General features: G+C 36.6%; 1 long non-coding RNA gene across 1 annotated transcript in view; it reads left to right on the top strand.

Annotated features, from left to right (window-relative positions):
• The window catches only part of LOC134761619 (uncharacterized), an 88,216-nt gene that overhangs the window by 8,415 nt on the left and 61,571 nt on the right, over positions 1-18,230 (top strand). The window lies entirely within an intron of this gene.

Below are 18,230 nucleotides of genomic sequence, written 5' to 3'. Positions count from 1 at the left end.
CATCACTGGCCATCAGAGAAATGCAAATCAAAACCACAATGAGATACCATCTCACACCAGACTGGAGATCATTAAAAAGTCAGGAAACAACAGGTGCTGGAGAGGATGTAGAGAAATAGAAACACTTTTACACTGTTGGTGGGACTGTAAACTAGTTCAACCATTGTGGAAGACAGTGTAGCGATTCCTCAAAGATCTAGAACTACAAATACCATTTGACCCAGCCATCCCATTACTGGGTATATACCCAAAGGACTATAAATCATGCTGCTATAAAGACACATGCACACATATGTTTATTGTGGCACTATTCACAATAGCACAGACTTGGAACCATCCCAAGTGTCCATCAATGATAGACTGGATTAAGAAAATGTGGTACATATACACCATGGAATACTATGCAGCCATAAAAAAAGATGAGTTCATGTCCTTTGTAGGGACATAGATGAAGCTGGAAACCATCATTATCAGCGAACTATCACAAGGACAAAAAACCAAACACCGCATATTCTCACTCATAGGTGGGAATTGAACAACGAGAACACCTGGACACAGGAAGGGGAACATCACACAACAGGGCTTGTCATGGGATGGGGGGACCAGAGAGGGATAGCATTAGGAGATATACTTAATGTAAATGATGAGTTAATGGGTGCAGCACACCAACATGGCACATGTATACATATGTAACAAACCTGCACGTTGTGCACATGTACCCTAGAACTTAAAGTATAATGAAAAAAAAAAAAGAAAGAAATATAATCATGACAGTGGTTATTTTAGAACTGGGCCGGAGGACATTTAATAAGATTCATGTAAATAAATGTGCTTTTAACAAGGAAAGTCATTGGTCTGTTTCCAAAAATGGGGCAGGATATTTTACTTTCTCATTTTTTTAATTCTAAAAACATTTACTATGTTATTTGTCAGATAGGATACAGCAGAATAAAATGACACAATGTTTTTATTAATATTATTTGCTTTTTAAATTAGTTTCGGGAAACATGCTGCCATAAAAATACTTTTAGCATTCCCAATTATTGACTGTTTTTTTACAGCTTATGTTTCTCATAAAGGAGCTCTGATTGCCTGAAAAAAAATTGTTTTCCCTATACTACTTAGATAAATACGTTTCATAGGCATTAAAAAAATGACATATGCTAGTTTGATTGGCATTTTCAAAATCAGCAGTTTCATGCATGTGCTCATATTCTTTGAAATATTTTATTGTGAAATTAAATGCCATTCAAGGCCAGAGACAGCTGCTGAAGGTAGCTTCAATATAGTGTAATCTAAACCTATTGTTTTTCCACAGCTCATTAAAATCTTATGAAGTTGGAAAGCAAATACAATAAAATATTTGTGTGGGTGTTGCCATGGTCAGTAATCTCCTTTCTCTGAGAGCCTTGTCTTTTTGATATTCTGATTTTGGAAACAATTCCTTCTTTATTTGACAGCTTTGCCTTTGATTGACTGCTACTGTTACCATTTGTCAATCTTTCCACATGTTAAGCTTGCTGAGTGTAACTGAGCTGTTTGTATGGAGAACAACAGCACAGTGATTATTGACTTGAAAACAACTCAAACAGAAGCTTAATTTGCTCAATATATTTTAAGTACTAACATGGCAGCCCTTAGCTGATTATAACTGTTTCACTGTATTTTTTCTCTACTATCTCTAAAGTTAACTGACATTCTCATATAGCCCTTCATCCTTTAGCTGTCTCTTTATCTCTCTGAATTTGATAAAATCCATTCTGGATTCTTACTATAAATTCATTCTGAATGGTATAGTGATGTTGAAGGGATATCAGACTCAACATGCTACTCACTTGCTTTGTGTTCATAATTAGAACATTGATTTAATTAAGTCAAATGTCCCAGCTATACATTGATAACAATCATAGCAATAAAATAATATATATAAAATTACAGTCTATGTGTTGGGTAATGCAAGGTATTGCAAATTAGTTTTCATGTTCAATGTTCATTTCATTGCAATCTTTAACACATATTTTGATTGAAACAGTGGTTTCTGAAGTGTCAGTAAAATTTTACAAACTCATAATTACACATATAATCATAATTCCTATATTTATAGAATAATAGGACTCAAATCTCCACAGTCACAATTTATAAGGAGGGAAGTTAGACGAAAAAAGTGTTAAGCTGCTTGTCTTCACATTTTAAAAGGCTTTTCTTTCTTTATAAACAAAATCCAAAAGCATTCGCCCAACTGGAATCTTATCTTTTGATATTTAATTCCAGAGGTCTGGCCTGTTGAAATTAAAGCTGATTTCATTTCCTATTTTATCTTTTTGCCATATGCCCTACCACTCATCACAAACTACCATCAATATTTATAATAGAATATGAGACAACCTCTCCTGTCCCCTTATTTCCTTGTTTATGCAACAACATCTCATTATAAAAGGCTGTAGAGGCTCTGAATAGTTTTGTTATGTTTTTGCCCCATTGCATTGCTTTCTTCCAATGTCACTGCCACAGCAGGCAATGTCCGTGCCACAGCACTTGTCCTACATAAACAGTAGGACTCACAGCTCTTTTTATTATAACAAATCATAAGCTATGTTTTATCATCCCATTTTGCTATAAATACAATTGTTATATAAAACTATGTAAGCATTCATAGCAGGAAGAAAGGTCAACCAAATTTTCAGAATAGAAATAATGATTTAAAAATAGCTGTTCTTTCCTCCCTTTCTTGCCAGTAGATCTTTCCATTGGCATCTATCTAAGGGTGATTATAACATTTACAAATAGTGCACCACAAGCACATAAGGTGCCTTGAAATGGTAAAGAGGTCAAATCCTTGTTAAGGGATTTCAAGATTTCTTCAACGTCTCTCTTCCACCTCCCTCCTTCAAATTCAAATAGTAGTATATTTCTTCCCTGATACACAATCTATCTGACTTGACAAACTTGCTTGTTTTGTTTTCCTGGTTCCTCTTTCTTTAATCTCTGTGCCTTTGCCCATGCTATTCCACCTCTCCCTCCAAATTACTTGCATTTATCCTAGGCAATTATCAAACTTTCCTGAAAAAGCAGAGCCTTTCCTGATTAAGAGCAGATTTTACTCACATAGTGACTCTGATACATCCTAAAGAATAGCCATTAATATGTATTTAGGTCTTAAGAGATTTCCACAACTATAGTAAGGGTTCTGGAAGAGTCCAAGGAGCTGAATCTGAGAAAAGTCTAATGGTAACAAAAACAGCCATTGGCCTTTGATTTAGGGTTATTATAATTATGTCAATGGATTCCTACCCTGGAGATAGTTGTTAAAATGTAACTGCTATCTACCCAGTAAATTTAAACTTTGCAAGTCTTTATCTTTCTTTAAACATTTTGCATAATTTAGACTGAAAGTGTTGAACACAGCATAATTGTTTCTCTTTGTGAGAAGGAGAGAAATAGAAATAGCTATATCTTGGGAATAGCTGTATGTGTATGTACATACATATATGTATATCTGTATATATACATATCTATTTGTATATACACACATGTATATTTACATGTAAATACATATGTGTATTTGTGTATACATGTGTATGTATACACATATGTGTGTGTGCATGTGTGTGTATACATATATACACATATATGTACATACATACACACACAGCCATACCCAAGATATACCTATATCTGTCCTTCTGTTTCTAGTTATGTTCATATGATTAATCACCTTACCCAGGTGTGCAAGGTAGTGACATAAGTCTGGAAAGTGAAGTACTCATCAGGAAGACACAAGGTATTAAGGTGATGGAAAAGGTGAAGGGGTTCATAAAATCATCATCACTCATTTTATCCAGGTCTGGAACAATTGTGTGTGCAAATTATTTTATATATGAATTCACTACTGAAGACATAATTCTGGCATAATCTGGAATAAAGGTATCACAGATGAACAGTGTATTAAGAGAATCTTAACATATTTGAGAGAAAAGCCCCCATTTCACATTGTAAATTTATTTACTTTATAGAGAATTAATGCCTTCATTAACGTTAGCAAGACTAAGTTTCTGAAAGAAGATGGTCATTTATTCTTATGTTTGTTTCTTTTTTTAGGACAGGATAAGCTCTAAGTTTGAATATTGATTTCCAAAAAACTCATCTTCTTCAATGTATAACCAGAAAGCACAACAGTCCTATTTCTAAACATGGTATCCAAATACTCCAGCACCAAAGATAATCTTTTTAAAAATAGCACACATGATTTATGTTTTATACCAGTATTTAATTTAAAATTTTCCATTGTTAATACTGAGCTGGAAACTGGATATATTAAGCTTTTTGAAGAAGTGTGGAGTTGGTGGTGGTAAATTTGTTTATTGGCCAATGTTCAAGTCCCAACTTGCATTTACTTTAAATGGACAACAATCTTTATGTTAGTTAGATAAGCAAATGTTAAATCTTATCAAGAAGAGAGCTCATCATTTAGAGTATGTCAGAAGAACTCATCCCCACAAAGTAATGTTAGCAATGCTATAAATTAAATTTGCTATACAAAGTACTATATAAGCCAAATTTAAAAGAGGAAGGAGCAGCTGCTCTTTCCCCAGAGAGGCAACACAATTTGTCTTGTAAACTAGAGCTGGTATTTCTTCATCACATGTATTAAGTGATTCTCTCTTTCATTTTGCTTCCATCACTGACTCTTCTTCCCTCAAGGAATCCTCATCCACTCTGCTCATAACCTTCTGAGTTCACAAATATATCCATGCATCCCTTAACTTAAAATACAGTCACATGTCACTTAACAGCAAGGATACATATGAGAAATGTGTCGTTAGGCAATTTCATCACCTTGCAAACATCATACAGTATACTTACACAAACATACTAGGAGGTACATACAGCCTACTACATACCTAGAATAGACGGTATTGCTTATTTTTATAACATGCGACAAACATGTACAGCATATTGCTATACTGAACACTGCAGGCAATGGAACACATTAGTACATATTTGTCTATCATTTAGATATAATTAATATCTAAACATAGGAAAGATAAAGTAAAAATACAGTATTGTAATCTTCTGGGACCACTGTGATATATGCGGTTAGTCTTTGACTGCAATGTCCTTCTGCAGTGCATGAGTGTATGCCAATTTTCAGAGGTAAAATCTGTCATCTCCTCCTCTCATCTTCTCCATATTTTATGTCCTAACTCCGCACCTCAAATGCCTTTTAAAAATGACTTTTTTTGTCTAACTTAACTCTTATTTACCAATTTGTATCGCCATATCAATTATTGCTGTCCATCCCCTGTAATACTGAATATGTTTATTTTTTGTTATTATTCTATTCTTTTGTCACCTTATTTTTTTCCTATTTAGTTATTTTTCTTGACATTGATTGACAAAAAGTACTAAAGTGAAAACCTGGAGAAAAAAAAGGAAAACCTGGAAGGCTAGTCACTAAAAAGCCAAAAACAAATCAAATTCTAGTAAAAATTACTGACATTTAATGAATTTTATTCCTGATCAATGGAGAGACAAGTGAAATTTACAGCAGAAATCTCTTTCTCTGGCCCTAATAGGCAATTTAGATTATTTCATACAAGGTGAGAGAATCCTACTTGTCTCTATTTCTCAGCCCAATGTTCCCATTGCTAAGCATATTTTTTTGAATGCTTTAATGGCCTTCAATACCACCACTGTGCTAAGATCCTAAACACGTATAGTTTTAAAGACTTTTGACTGTTGAATGCAGCAATAGGGGAAACATAAAATACATGTTGGTTACTATGATATGAAAAAACAATACAAGTTTAAATAAAATGCCTGAGCTATGAGTGAAGTTTCTGTCTCATTTAGGCATACACCAAGCAACCTGCAGAATTGGATAGGGTCTATTTTCATAAAGGGAAAGATAGCTCCATTTTCTATAAGCAAATGTAACCCAGAAACAAAAATCAAATGCTTTCACAGGCTCAGAGAAATAATAAGAAAACGAATCAATGCTGGGGTTGAAGCCCTTTAGTCTCTAATTATTAGATACCCACTGATTTCTGTTTCGCCAAAGGTGCACAGGATTCAGTGTGTGGCTTAACTATCTGTGAAATTAGACAGTAATCTATGGGGAGCTGTAATGCTGAAGGCAAAAGGTCTAAATTATCTGAAAATTATTTAAGTGTGTGTATGTGGATTGGTGATGATGCCATACAAAATAAATGATTTAAAAGAGACAATCTGGTTGAACTGTATTTTAATTTCCTACAATATTTCTGCCCAAAGAAAATATCTAATATGTCTATAAAAATAACTAATTAGGAATTATTCAGAAATGTGTTCTAAGATAGTCTAAAGGCAGAACAGAGTAACTAAATAACTATGTGGAGAGAATATCTGATATAGTTCCACGGCATGATTTATCGAACTACTTCTTGCAAAAAGCAGGGGAATCCACAGAGTAGAAGAGAATGAGGAAGAGGTTGCAAGTTCACATTCTGTTGCCTTTAAATAAAACAAATATTCAAATAAGGTATAAAAGGGATCTCTTCCTATATCAGTAATAAAAGAAGAAAATTGGCAACAATATTATGGAGTTTAAAGCTTATATTAGAATTGTATTAAAAATAATGAGCTTTAAGGAGGTTAGTGGACTAATTTAAAACAAATATTTGTAGTGAAATCTCATGGTATGTTCCCAGGTATGTGGAGAATAGAAAAACTTATCAGGTTATTTGTGGACACGATGACCTATAAGGAATAACGAACCTAGCAAGAAACAAAGCTGGGTCTGCTGATGGAGAAGCTGCCTATTCATTACTCAGGTTTCCTCCTTTTTTTTTTTCAAAGAAAATTTATTTCATTTCAAACTAAAAACAGAAGTAAACTAATTTCCAAAGTACAACAAGGCAATCTATTGATTTAGGCAGCAGTTTATAATATAAAAGACAACAGAACAATCTATTGATTTAGGCAACAACTTATAGTAGAAAGTTGTTGCCTTAATTAGGAAGCTTTCATTTTGTTAATTCCAAGCTAATTGATGAACTTTTAGCTGAAAATCCATTTTTAGCTTCAAGATCTTCTTCAAAAAATTGAGGTAATAACACAAACTGTTCAATAAAATTATAAGAAGTCATTGTTGTGAACTGAGCTACTATACTAGGCATCAGTAGACCAAATCAAAATCAAGTTGCTTAAGCTAAGTGCCATGCAATCAAACTATAACTTTACCATGGCACGTGTATACCTACGTAACAAACCTGTATGCTCTGCACATGTATCCCAGGACTTAAAGTATAAAAAAAGAAGAAAGAAAAAAGAAAGAAAGAAAAAAGAAAGCAAGCAAGCAAGCAAGCAAGCAAGCAAGCAAGCAGGAAAATCCCCAGAAAGACCTTTTTTTTTTTTTTTTTTTTTTTTTTCCTAAAATCAGGAGATTCCCAGCAACCAATCAGAAAGGGCGTACTCAACCTGAACCAACATGAAAAGGAAGTCCCCTCTGCTTTATCCCTTGCGAGGAAAGTCACCGAAGCAAGCTAATGTTAACCAATCCATTTTTTTGCTATTATTCTGTTTCCTTGTTCCTCCTCAACCTACCTTCAAAAACCAACTTTTCTGACATGCCCAACAGACCACATTTTATTTAGATGGGATGATGCCTAATTCATGAATTATTAATAATGACAATCGGATGTTTATACTACATTTGTTGAAATTTTTTGTTTTTAACTCTACTCAAAGTGTAATTGTAAAAATTACTTGCAAAGGCATCAGGCACAGTTAAGTGGCAGATTAACTTACCCATTTGTTCTTAAAATAAACATTTATTAAGTGTCTCCCTGAGGGAGAAATTATGCCAAGTCCCAGAAAAGCAAAGCCTAATAAAACATAGATGCTCACTTCAAAGAGTTCATAGAAGAGGAAAGACATATAGGAAAAAAGGGTACTGAATGTCACAGAGGCCATGAAAGTTATGGCACCCCAAGGGAAGAGTCAATTCTTACATGTAGGGATGAGGACATTACCTGGTATTCAATAATTTTGTTTAATTTATTTATTAGTTCTAGTAATTTTATGAAGATTCCTTATGAGTTTCTAGTTATCATATATGATATATCAGCTGTGAAAATGACAGTTTATTTTTGTCTTTTCAGTCTCTTAATTTCTTCCCCTTGCCCTATAGTGTGGGCTAGAACTTCCAGTACCCTGTTGAATAAAAGTTGAGTGACTATACTTGTCTTACTCCCAATCTTTGAAGGAAACCGTACCATACTTTACCATTAAGTAAGATGTTAGCATTAGTTTTTTGTTTTGTTTTGTTTTTTATAGATACCCTTTATCAAATTCAGGGAGTACTCTTTTATTTGTACTTTTCATTAGGAAATGTTGAACTTTGCCAAGTGAATTTTTTGCACCTATTGAAAAGATTGTATGTTTTTGTTCTCTGTCATTCTAGTCATGCAATGAATTATACTACCTTATCATCTTACCTTATTTTATCTTCTTTTTATATATTGATGAATTCAATTTGCTGATATGTTATGAAAAGTTTCTGCATTTGTATCCATAATAATTATTTTTCTGTACCTTTATTGTAACGCTTCTATTTTTTTTGTATCAGAATAATGCAGACAACATAAAATAAATTTTGAAGTTTATTCTATCGTCTGCTTTCTGGAAGTGTTTTGTGTATGATTGATATTAGTTTTCCTAATGTTTGATAGAATTTACCAGGAAAACCACCAGGGCTTAGAATTTTTTGTGGGACATTTTATAATGACTTATAGTAAAGTCATTTCTTTAACAGATATACAGTTACATAGTTTTCTTAAAAAATTTTTTCTTGTGTCAGTTCCAGTAAGTTGTGTTTTTTGGGGAGTTCATACAACATCACAATTGCTGATTTTGTTGACATGATTTGTTGACATGTTAAAAAAAATCTTGTGTTTATTAATACCTATAGTATGTTTTGTAGTAAATCTTTTATTTATGATATTGTTAATTTGTATTCTGTCTCTCTTTTTTCCAAATCAGTATATCAAGGTACTTTTCTATTTTATTAATCTTTTCATTAAAACAACTTTTAGCTTTGTTAACTTAGACTATTGTTTTTCTGACCTACGTTATTGATTTCTGCTCTTAGATTCATTATTTGTACTTTTATGCTTATGTGAGTTTAATTTGCTTTTTTTCCTCTAGCTTCTTTTTTTGTTGTTGTTGTTGTTTTTTATAATTTCCCACTTGTTTATTATTATTATTATTATTATTATTATACTTTAGGTTTTATGGTACATGTGCGCAATGTGCAGGTAAGTTACATATGTATACATGTGCCATGCTGGTGCGCTGCACCCACTAACTCGTCATCTAGCATTAGGTATATCTCCCAATGCTATCCCTCCCCCCTCCCCCCACCCCACAACAGTCCCCGAAGTGTGATGTTCCCCTTCCTGTGTCCATGTGTTCTCATTGTTCAATTCCCACCTATGAGTGAGAATATGCGGTGTTTGGTTTTTTGTTCTTGCGATAGTTTACTGAGAAAGATGATTTCCAGTTTCATCCATGTCTCTACAAAGGACATGAACTCATCATTTTTTATGGCTGCATAGTATTCCATGGTGTATATGTGCCACATTTTCTTAATCCAGTCTATCATTGTTGGACATTTGGGTTGGTTCCAAGTCTTTGCTATTGTGAATAATGCCGCAATAAACATACATGTGCATGTGTCTTTATAGCAGCATGATTTATAGTCCTTTGGGTATATACCCAGTAATGGGATGGCTGGGTCGAATGGAATTTCTAGTTCTAGATCCCTGAGGAATTGCCACACTGACTTCTACAAGGGTTGAACTAGTTTACAGTCCCACCAACAGTGTAAAAGTGTTCCCATTTCTCCACATCCTCTCCAGCACCTGTTGTTTCCTGACTTTTTAATGATTGCCATTCTAACTGGTGTGAGATGGTATCTCATTGTGGTTTTGATTTGCATTTCTCTGATGGCCAGTGATGGTGAGCATTTTTTCATGTGTTTTTTGGCTGCATAAATGTCTTCTTTTGAGAAGTGTCTGTTCACGTCCTTTGCCCACTTTTTGATGGGTTTTTTTTTTTTCTTGTAAATTTGTTGGAGTTCATTGTAGATTCTGGATATTAGCCCTTTGTCAGATGAGTAGGTTGCAAAAATTTTCTCCCATTTTGTAGGTTGCCTGTTCACTCTGGTGGTAGTTTCTTTTGCTGTGCAGAAGCTCTTTAGTTTAATTAGATCCCATTTGTCAATTTTGGCTTTTGTTGCCATTGCTTTTGGTGTTTTAGACATGAAGTCCTTGCCCATGCCTATGTCCTGAATGGTATTGCCTAGGTTTTCTTCTAGGGTTTTTATGGTTTTAGGTCTAACATTTAAGTCTTTAATCCATCTTGAATTGATTTTTGTATAAGGTGTAAGGAAGGGATCCAGTTTCAGCTTTCTACATATGGCTAGCCAGTTTTCCCAGCACCATTTATTAAATAGGGAATCCTTTCCCCATTTCTTGTTTTTGTCAGGTTTGTCAAAGATCAGATAGTTGTAGATATGTGGCATTATTTCTGACGGCTCTGTTCTGTTCCATTGATCTATATCTCTGTTTTGGTACCAGTACCATGCTGTTTTGGTTACTGTAGCCTTGTAGTATAGTTTGAAGTCAGGTAGTGTGATGCCTCCAGCTTTGTTCTTTTGGCTTAGGATTGACTTGGCGATGCGGGCTCTTTTTTGGTTCCATATGAACTTTAAAGTAGTTTTTTCCAATTCTGTGAAGAAAGTCATTGGTAGCTTGATGGGGATGGCATTGGTACCTTGGGAAGGATGGCCATTTTCACGATATTGATTCTTCCTACCCATGAGCATGGAATGTTCTTCCATTTCTTTGTATCCTCTTTTATTTCATTGAGAAGTGGTTTGTAGTTCTCCTTGAAGAGGTCCTTCACATCCCTTGTAAGTTGGATTCCTAGGTATTTTATTCTCTTGGAAGCAATTGTGAATGGGAGTTCACTCATGATTTGGCTCTCTGTTTGTCTGTAATTGATGTATAAGAATGCTTGTGATTTTTGTACATTGATTTTGTATCCTGAGACTTTGCTGAAGTTGCTTATCAGCTTAAGGAGATTTTGGGCTGAGACAATGGGGTTTTCTAGATATACAATCATGTCATCTGCAAACAGGGACAATTTGACTTCCTCTTTTCCTAATTGAATACCCTTGATTTCCTTCTCCTGCCTAATTGCCCTGGCCAGAACTTCCAACACTATGTTGAATAGAAGTGGTGAGAGAGGGCATCCCTGTCTTGTGCCAGTTTTTAAAGGGAATGCTTCCAGTTTTTGCTCATTCAGTATGATATTGGCTGTGGGTTTGTCATAGATAGCTCTTATTATTTTGAGATACTTGGTTTGACATAGATAGCTCTTATTATTTTGAGATACTTCCCATCAATACGTAATTTATTGAGAGTTTTTAGCATGAAGGTTGTTGAATTTTGTCAAAGGCCTTTTCTGCATCTATTGAGATAATCATGTGGTTTTTGTCTTTGGTTCTGTTTATATGCTGGATTACATTTACTGATTTGCGTATATTGAACAAGCCTTGCATCCCAGGGATGAAGCCCACTTGATCATGGTGGATAAGCTTTTTGATGTGCTGCTGGATTCTGTTTGCCAGTATTTTATTGAGGATTTTTGCATCAATGTTCATCAAGGATATTGGTCTAAAATTCTCTTTTTTTGTTGTGTCTCTGCCAGCCTTTGGTATCAGGATGATGCTGGCCTCATAAAATGAGTTAGGGAGGATTCCCTCTTTTTCTATTGATTGGAATAGTTTCAGAAGGAATGGTACCAGCTCCTCCTTGTACCTGTGGTAGAATTCGGCTGTGAACCCATCTGGTCCTGGACTTTTTTTGGTTGGTAAGCTGTTGATTATTGCCACAATTTCAGCTCCTGTTATTGGTCTATTCAGAGATTCAACTTCTTCCTGGTTTAGTCTTGGGAGGGTGTATGTGTTGAGGAATGTATCCATTTCTTCTAGATTTTCTAGTTTATTTGCGTAGAGGTGTTTGTAGTATTCTCTGATGGTAGTTTGTATTTCTGTGGGATCGGTGGTGATATCCCTTTTATCATTTTTTATTGCATCTATTTGATTCTTCTCTCTTTTTTTCTTTATTAATCTTGCTAGCGGTCTATCAATTTTGTTGATCCTTTCAAAAAACCAGCTCCTGAATTCATTAATTTTTTGAACGGTTTTTTGTGTCTCTATTTCCTTCAGTTCTGCTCTGATTTCAGTTATTTCTTGCCTTCTGCTAGCTTTTGAATGTGTTTGCTCTTGCTTTTCTAGTTCTTTTAATTGTGATGTTAGGGTGTCAATTTTGGATCTTTCCTGCTTTCTCTTGTGGGCATTTAGTGCTATAAATTTCCCTCTACACACTGCTTTGAATGCATCCCAGAGATTCTGGTATGTTGTGTCTTGGTTTTCGTTGGTTTCAAAGAACATCTTTATTTCTGCCTTCATTTCATTATGTACCCAGTAGTCATTCAGGAGCAGGTTGTTCAGTTGCCATGTAGTTGAGCGGTTTTGAGTGAGATTCTTAATCCTGAGTTCTAGCTTGATTGCACTGTGGTCTGAGAGATAGTTTGTTATAATTTCTGTTCTTTTACATTTATTGAGGAGAGCTTTACTTCCAAGCATGTGGTCAATTTTGGAATAGGTGTGGTGTGGTGCTGAAAAAAATGTATATTCTGTTGATTTGGGGTGGAGAGTTCTGTAGATGTCTATTAGGTCCGCTAGGTGCAGAGCTGAGTTAAATTCCTGGATATCCTTGGTAACTTTCTGTCTTGTTGATCTGTCTAATGTTGACAGTGGGGTGTTAAAGTCTCCCATTATTAATGTGTGGGAGTCTAAGTCTCTTTGTAGGTCACTCAGGACTTGCTTTATGAATCTGGGTGCTCCTGTATTGGGGGCATATATGTTTAGGATAGTTAGCTCTTCTTGTTGAATTAATCCCTTTACCATTATGTAATGGCCTTCTTTGTCTCTTTTGATCTTTGTTGGTTTAAAGTCTGTTTTATCAGAGACTAGGATTGCAACCCCTGCCTTTTTTTGTTTTCCATTTGCTTGGTAGATCTTCCTCCATCCTTTTATTTTGAGCCTATGTGTGTCTCTGCACGTGAGATGGGTTTCCTGAATACAGCACACTGATGGGTCTTGAGTCTTTATCCAATTTGCCAGTCTGTGCCTTTTAATTGGAGCATTTCGTCCATTTACATTTAAAGTTAATATTGTTATGTGTGAATTTGATCCTGTCATTATGATGTTAGCTGGTTATTTTGCTCGTTAGTTGATGCAGTCTCTTCCTAGTCTCGATGGTCTTTACATTTTAGCATGATTTTGCAGTGGCTGGTACCAGTTGTGCCTTTCCATGTATAGCGCTTCCTTCAGGAGCTCTTTTAGGGCAGGCCTGGTGGTGACAAAATCTCTCAGCATTTGCTTGTCTGTAAAGTATTTTATTTCTCCTTCACTTATGAAACTTAGTTTGGCTGGATATGAAATTCTGGGTTGAAAATTCTTTTCTTGAAGAACGTTGAATATCGGCCCCCACTCTCTTCTGGCTTGTAGGGTTTCTGCCGAGAGATCCGCTGTTAGTCTGATGGGCTTCCCTTTGATGGTAACCCGACCTTTCTCTCTGGCTGCCCTTAACATTTTTTCCTTCATTTCAACTTTGGTGAATCTGACAATTATGTGTCTTGGAGTTGCTCTTCTCGAGGAGTATCTTTGTGGCGTTCTCTGTATTTCCTGAATCTGAATGTTGGCCTGCCTTGCTAGATTGGGGAAGTTCTCCTGGATAATATCCTGCAAAGTGTTTTCCAACTTGTTTCCATTCTCCCCGTCACTTTCAGGTACACCAGTCAGACGTAGATTTGGTCTTTTCACATAGTCCCACATTTCTTGGAGGCTTTGTTTGTTTCTTTTTATTCTTTTTTCTCTAAACTTCCCTTCTCACTTCATTTCATTCATTTCATCTTCCAGGGCTGATACCCTTTCTTCCATTTGATCGCATTGGCTCCTGAGGCTTCTGCATTCTTCACGTAGTTCTCGAGCCTTGGTTTTCAGCTCCATCAGCTCCTTTAAGCACTTCTCTGTATTGGTTATTCTAGTTATACATTCTTCTAAATTTTTTTCAAAGTTTTCAACTTCTTTGCCTTTGGCTTGAATATCCTCCAGTAGCTCGGAGTAATTTGATAGTCTGAAGCCTTCTTCTCTCAGCTCTTCAAAGTCATTCTCCGTCCAGCTTTGTTCGGTTGCTGGTGAGGAACTGTGTTCCTTTGGAGGAGGAGAGGTACTCTGCTTTTTAGAGTTTCCAGTTTTTCTGCTCTGTTTTTTCCCCATCTTTGTGGTTTTATTTACTTTTGGTCTTTGATGATGGTGATGTACAGATGGGTTTTTCGTATGGATGTCCTTTCTGTTAGTTTTCCTTCTAACAGAGAGGACCCTCAGCTGCAGGTCTGTTGGAGTACCTGGCCGGCCGTGTGAGGTGTCAGTCTGCCCCTGCTGGGGGGTGCCTCCCAGTTAGGCTGCTCAGGGGTCAGGGGTCAGGGACCCACTTGAGGAGGCAGTCTGCCCGTTCTCAGATCTCCAGCTGCGTGCTGGGAGAACCACTGCTCTCCTCAAAGCTGTCAGACAAGGACATTTAAGTCTGCAGAGGTTACTGCTGTCTTTTTGTTTGTCTGTGCCCTGCCCCCAGAGGTGGAGCCTACAGAGGCAGGCAGGCCTCCTTGAGCTGTGGTGGGCTCCACCCAGTTCAAGCTTCCCGGCTGCTTTGTTTACCTAAGCGAGCCTGGGCAATGGCAGGCGCCCCTCCCCCAGCCTCGCTGCCGACTTGCAGTTTGATCTCAGACTGCTGTGCTAGCAATCAGCGAGACTCCGTGGGCATACGACCCTCTGAGCCAGGTGCGGGCTATAATCTCCTGGGGCACCGTTTCCTAAGCCCGTCGGAAAAGCACAGTATTCGGGTGGGAGTGGCCCGATTTTCCAGGTGCCGTCTGTCTGTTACCCCTGGAAAGGGAACTCCCTGACCCCTTGCGCTTCCGGAGTGAGGCAATGCCTCCCCCCTGCTTCGGCTGGTGCACGGTGTGCTCACCCACTGACCTGCGCCCACTGTCTGGCACTCCCTAGTGAGATGAACACGGTACCTCAGATAAGAATGCAGAAATTACCCGTCTTCTGTGTTGCTCACGCTGGGAGCTGTAGACTGGAGCTGTTCCTATTCAGCCATCTTGGCTCCTCCCCCCTCCTCTAGCTTCTTAAGGTGAAAACTTGATAGCTGATAGTAAACATTTCTTTCTCTCTACTAAAAGTCTTTAAGATTATAAATTTTTCTCTAAATATTTCATCAGTATTGCCCCAGTTTTTAAATGTTGCGATTTTATTATCATTCAGTTTAAAACATGCTTTACTTATGCTTGTGATCTCTTTGAGATATATTCATTATTTAAAATTTAGTTTTTAATACATTTTAAAAGCCAAGTTTTATGCTGCAAGAATTATATCTTAATAGATGTTATAAAATGAGGTGTTAAATTTCCAAACAGTGTGGCTTTTTTATCTTACTTTTATCAATTAAATTTAATTGCATCATTGTCAAAAAATGGATTTCTTGACATTTCACTGCTAAAAGCAGTGACAAAGATGAGAGGACAGAGGGAGCTGCAGTAGGAGCTCAAGAGATCTGTGGATGCTCATGCTTCAATCCTCCCATGAGCAGAAATGGGCCTGGGGGAGGAACGTTTTGCCTCACCAGGATCACATAAGTTTTAATAGGTCTTCCATTTATTTAGCCTTGGCTGGTGTTTATGCCTCAAAACATAAGTCCAAAAAATATTAAATATCTTGTGTGCTTCCTTTTTAAGTTACAATTATTTAAATTTTAGTTTAACTTAGTTTTGTTTTTAATGATTTGTTTGTTTTGGGATTCAGAGAAGATGACAGGAATAGGAAGGAATGTAGTGTGGACAAGTAGTTTGGAGTTTAATAAAACTAAATTGCACCTATATATTTGACTTCACCTTTAATTTGCTGTGTGATCTGGAGTGAAAGGGCCTGTTACAATAAGGTAGGAACTGACTGATGCAGCGATGTCAACTTGCAGGGTGAAATAATTTTTTTAAATTTTATTTAGTGACAGAAGATATAGAAACCTCTGTCAACCAAGACAGCTACAAGGAGAAACATTGGTGGCATACTCCCAGTCATGTGAGCCTACCAAATTCCCAAAGCCCTAAAGGAGGTACACAGCTGCAGATAATGCCTTCTTAGAAAAAGTTTCCACCAGATCTGAGAAATAATATTTGCCAAACTTAGAGAGTTTTCATACTCTCCTGGTTCTTTTTCATTATGCTGGATTTTTCTGCAGCTGGCTATGTGCCTGCCTGCTCACCAAGTGAAATTACTGGTACAAAACAATCTCAACACATTCCTGAGTGTTTATTGCTCAAGTGGGGGAATTCAAAGTCAGCCTCCCGTGAGTTCTGGTTTCCTGTTCCTTGGCAGAACCAGGTCTCAAGACTCATCGTGTCTATTCCTCGACAACCTATTGGAATCTGTCTGAAACCAGTCAAACAAAAGACAGAGCTAGTCATGGCAGTGTGCCGGCATCTATTTTAGACATCAATCCAGAATGCTACACTATCAGTTTTCTCGGACAATGAATCAAGATCCATTGAGGTTAATGCAAGTCAAAGATACTTCTCCATTATGACAAGCTTGGTGCATATCTGTGCAAGCTCTAGACAGGGCAGGAGCTCATGCTAACTTGTAGCATGCTCAGTGAATGAAGAATGTGTGACTTTTAGGCATCAGAGAACTCCTAATTTATAAACTCTAGAAAAGTCATTTTCTTTTCAGATTAGATTTTCTAAGGGACTCATTTCTTATTTCTTTTTATTTCTCCTTTCCCACAAGTCTTGTCACTAACTCTACATAGTCACAAATTTAGCACTACAAGTACAGATTCTGTATAATTCTGGACCAGAACTTTCCCTTTATGACAAGCCAAGGTACTATGTTTGGCTCTAATCCATCACTCTGACCTACTTTGTTCACAGCTTTAAAGAAAGAAAAAATAAATTAGCTCTTGCCATTAGACTAAAAAAGTTGTTTCAGCTTCCCTCCACTAAGGTACTATTTAACCACTGAACTTGTAATACATTAAATGGAACCAGAGTGGCTCTAAGGAATTAAGGCTGTTTCCTAACTTACTTCAAGTCTCATTAAGAGAAGAGTTTCCAAAAAGTGTGTTTCCACTTTATTTCTAGTTTAAACTTCTCTTATACTACCTGTTTGAATTAATAGAGCATCACAAATATCTTTTCAGGCATTGGTGAGATACTTAAGAACAATAGCATTTTATATAAATATATTAAACTGAGGTGGTAGTTTGGCCATCATATGGTTTAGCTGCGTCTCTACCCAAGTCTCATCTTGAATTGTAGCTCCCATAATCCCCATGTGTCCTGGGAGGGACCCAGTGGGAGGTAATTTAATCATGGAGATGGTTACCCTCATGCTGTTGTCGTGACAATGAGTGAGTTCTCATGAGATCTGATGGTTTTATAAAGGGCTCTCCCCCCTTTTGCTTGGCACGTCTTGCAGCTGCCATGTGAGGAAGGACCTGTTTGCTTCCCCTTCTGTCATGATTGTAAGTTGCCTGAGGCCTCCCCAGCCATGCTGAATTGTGAGTCAATGCAACGTCTTTCCTTTATAAATTATCCAGTCTCGGGTATGTCTTTAGTAGCAGCATGAGAATGGACTAATGCAGGCCACTTGTGAAAATATTGAATTTAGAGGACAAAAATAAGAAAAAGAGAATGTAGAGCTGCAAAGGAAGAAAGAAAGGTTGGTAATAAGATTAACCATAAATTTCTGGGTATGTTTATATTTATTGAATTTCTTTTACATGTTAGGCTTCATTCTGGGTGTTTGAAGATACATCACTAAATAAAACCAATTAAAATCTTGGCATTCATGTAATTAACAGTATAATTCAGGATATAGAATATAAAAAATAAATAAATGATTTTATACTTTAGGAAGAAAATTTGGAGGGGATAGGAGCGTAGCAATATGTGCATAGATGTTGTGATTACATATAAAGTGGTCAAGGGAAATGACACTGAAAAGGTATCATTTGAGTGAAGATGATGAAAATCAGAGAGTGAGCAATATAATA

Source organism: Pongo abelii, chromosome 5 (assembly GCF_028885655.2).
Source record: "Pongo abelii isolate AG06213 chromosome 5, NHGRI_mPonAbe1-v2.0_pri, whole genome shotgun sequence".
Lineage (NCBI taxonomy): Eukaryota > Metazoa > Chordata > Mammalia > Primates > Hominidae > Pongo > Pongo abelii.
This window is presented reverse-complemented; position numbering and strand designations above follow the sequence as displayed.